The sequence below is a fragment of the Hibiscus syriacus genome, unplaced genomic scaffold, assembly GCF_006381635.1.
Source record: "Hibiscus syriacus cultivar Baekdansim isolate YM2019G1 unplaced genomic scaffold, ASM638163v2 tig00111213_pilon, whole genome shotgun sequence".
Taxonomy (NCBI): Eukaryota; Viridiplantae; Streptophyta; class Magnoliopsida; order Malvales; family Malvaceae; genus Hibiscus; species Hibiscus syriacus.
Window position 1 is genome coordinate 1,654,743 of NW_024063022.1, and position 3,848 is coordinate 1,658,590.

General features: G+C 37.8%; 1 pseudogene; it reads left to right on the forward strand.

Annotated features, from left to right (window-relative positions):
* The first annotated feature begins 2,001 nt into the window (after positions 1–2,001).
* On the forward strand, positions 2,002–3,621 carry LOC120156209 (annotated as a pseudogene).
* Positions 3,622–3,848: the final 227 nt, after the last annotated feature.

Here is a 3,848-nt window from a genome sequence, read left to right on the forward strand (position 1 = left end):
CATCTCGGATGCCTAGCTCGCCACTCCCTTGAGCTTCACCAATAGAGGAACACCAAGAAAAATGGAAGAAGAAAAACGGTGGAGAAGATGATAATTTTTTGGTTTGAGAACCACTTTCTTTCTTCCACACACTCTCTCTCTTGTGAGGTGTAATATATAATAAAAATATATAGGGGTAATGATGAGGTTGTTGGGTGTAAAATACCCCTCATACCCCTAGAATCACACCTTGTGCGTGAACCTTATCTTCTAGGTGGAAGTGGCCCCATAGCTGGTGGTTACAACTATCATTTCATGTGTAGAGCCAGCTGTCTTCATACAGCTGTATCTTTTTGTCATTTTCTGTGCCAAAAATGCCAAGGACTTTCAGTCTGCTTCAACAATGTGTGATACCATGACATTCCTTCCCAGCTCACCTATTTTTCTTGTTATTTCCTGTACATCACTAAAAACCATACCTTCCTCTTCATATAACACCTTAATAAAATAAAATAACACAACCACCATAAATGCAATTATATGCAGCTACATACATCTAAAATGACCTATATGTACCCTTAAACAAACAATAACTTAAGTCAAAAAAGCCTTAAAAGTAATCTTTTTACGGAGTTATCACACCCCCAAACTTAAGCTATTGCTTGTCCTCAAGCAATGGATAACAATTAACACAATCAAATATCATGGCAATTTTCATCAATAGGACAACAAGACAAAAATTGAATTTCAACCCTCAGAAAAATTAGCTTCAACATGCTAGTCGTATCAAGAATTCAAGTACTTTTCCCTAGGTCAAGATTCTTTATGGTGTTGTGTGTGCGTGATTGTATCTAATCTATACTTAACGAATTTAGGCAATTTCTAATTGAGTTCCCTAGTTTCGCCACGGCATTAACTTATTCATTAAGCACATTTATACTCCCTTTTCACATACTACACATTTGTTTTCTGTTTTTTTTTTCATTTTTTTCTTTTACACTGCTACGAAGGGAGTTAACTCATCACACCTACCATCCCACACTCTAGGTGAAAGGGAGTATACCTTCAACCCCCAAGCTAGTCAGGTAGAGTCATCTCTTGACTACTTTCATTCACTCATATGCTCGTGGTTTTCATTTATTAAAGAGAGTTCCAGGCAATGCCACGACAAAGTGGAGTGTTCCTCTATAGCTATGCCGAAGCATTTATTCATGATTAAACAAAATTCATACAAAAGGGAGTTCTTAAACAGTGATTTATCATTTAAGTATAATACCACATTTTAATGCCAAGGCTAACCGGAGTTCTTTCATAAAAACTTCCTAAGTTCCTTAAGTATAGATAACATACAAATTATGTAAGAATAATTCACAAAGCATCAAGCCCTAGAGTCAGTTCTATCATTCTCAACAGTCATTTACATTCAATTTCTAGCCTAAAAAGTGCATCATCATCGGGTATCATTAAAATATTTAATCTAGATGTCCTATCATTTACTGATGCCATGTCATAACATTATGCTAATATTATCATGCACATATTCTAGAAAGAACACTACCTCCCCCAAACTTTAGAGAAGTATTGTCCTTAATGCTGAATAAAAACTAAGTTAAAACTAGACTACTGTCATGAGTAGTAGAGATATAGAAACAGTCGGAGAAGGCGGGGGAGAATTGGGGGAATTGAAAGTAGGGTTAGGGATTTCAATTGAGAAAATTAGGATAATTGGGAATACAAAATTAGAAGGGATTAATCAGTTACCTGAAGGACCAAATCATGGGAAGGAATAATGCCAGCAGTACCTGCAGGAAAAATAATTCTGTTAGACAGCTGTACAGCCAGCTGGTAAAGTGGTTAGAATTGGTACAATGTTAACAAATAAAACGTGTACCGAACCAAGAGGAAATTATCTGAAAATTGAATGAATTGTTCTCTTCTTCAACCTCTATTTCTTCTCTAAATTTCTTCTCTTAATCTCTATTTCTATTTCTTCGATTCTCTTCTTCTCTGATTCTTTTGTTGATGGGAAGGAGTATAATTTATTTAGCTAAGAACTGGAGTGTGAATCAAAGGTTGCACCTTATGCTTTCTACTCTATTGAAGTTGGGTATATGGAGCAATCTCAGTGTTTATGAATCCACAGTTTGGAAGGAATTCACAACTCCAGAGGGAAGAAAATATTATTATAACAAGGTTACAAAGCAGTCTAAGTGGACAATACCTGAGGAATTGAAGTTAGCACGTGAGCAAGCTCAGGCAGTAGCTAGCCAATGAACTCCATCAGGCTCAGGAGTGCCTCAAGCTCCAGTTGCTACTATTGGCTCTGCAGCTGAGATGCCTTCTACAACTATTTTTTTGAGCTCCAACACTTTGCAGGATTTAAGCCTGGTTTCAGTTATTCCTGTTGTTAGTTCTTCACCCAATTCAACATCTGGACCAACGGTTATTCCTGTTTCATAATCTGCTAATACAGATGTACCTGGGGCAGTGTCTGTGTCACCTTTACCTACTGTTCCCTTGGGAGGTTCTATTGTTTCTGTTCCTTCTGTCAGCGCTAACACAGTAGTCACAAAAAGCTTGAAACCTATAGTAAATCAAGAAACAGATGGAGCTTCTGCTCAAGACATTGAGGAAGCGAGAAAGGGGATGGTAGTTGCAGGAAAGGTTAATGTAAATCCAGTAGAAGAGAAAGTTCTGGATGATGAGCCTTTAGTATATGCAAATAAGTTGGAGGCACAAAATGCTTTCAAATATCTTCTTGAATATGTAAGTGTGCAATATGATTGGACGTGGGAGCAGGCAATGAGAGAAATAATTAACGACAAAAGGTATGGTACTCTGAACACACTTGGTAAGTTTGTGTCAAAGAAAAAAGTTAGAAGCCGAGGAAAGGCGAATGAGACAGAAGAAGGCTCGGGAGGAGTTTACAAAAATGCTAGAAGAGTCCAAGGAACTAACATCATCCATGAGATGGAGTAAAGCTCAAAGTTTCTTTGAAAATGATAAGCGGTTTAAGGTTGTTGAACGCGCCAGAGATCGGGAAGATTTTTTTGAAAGCTGTATAGTGGATCTTGAGAGGAAGGAAATGGAGCATGCTGCAGAGGAAAAAAGGCGTTATATAGCAGAATATAGAAAAGTTCTGGAATCCTGTGATTTTATTAAGGCAAACAGCCAGTGGAGGAAAGTTCAAGATCGTTTGAAGGATGATGAAAGATGCTCACGTCTTGAAAAAATTGATCGGCTGCTCATATTCCAGGACTGCATTCATGACTTAGAGAAGGAGGAAGAGAAAAAAAGAAGATGCAAAAGGAACAATTAAGACGCGCTGAGCGTAAAAACCGTGATGTATTTCGTAAGCTAATGGAAGATCATGTTGCTAATGGTACTCTTACAACTAGAACTTATTGGCGAGATTATTGTTTGAAGGTGAAAGATTTGCCTCAATATTTTGTTGTTGCATCTAACACGTCTGGTTCAACACCAAAAGATTTGTTCGAGGATGTTGCTGAAGAATTAGAAAAATAGTATCATGAAGACAAAACCCGTATAAAAGATGCAATGAAGTGGGGGAAGATTACCATGGGTTGTTCATGGACATTCGAAGACTTAAAGGCTGCTATTTCAGAAGAAGTTGGTCCCTAAACCATTTTACAATGCATGGGGGTTGTAGCGTATAAATTATTACCCGAGTCCTCGAGGGTGCAACCAATAACTCATAGTAGTTTGTTAAAAAAAAATTGGAGATCAAAGCGTTACCTCATTGGATCCTTCCTAGTTTGGACAGGAAGGAAAGTTGAAGGTCCACCCGACTATGGTACTCTACAAACATATGGAGAAGAAGCAGAATCATGTGCAATGGACGAACTTAA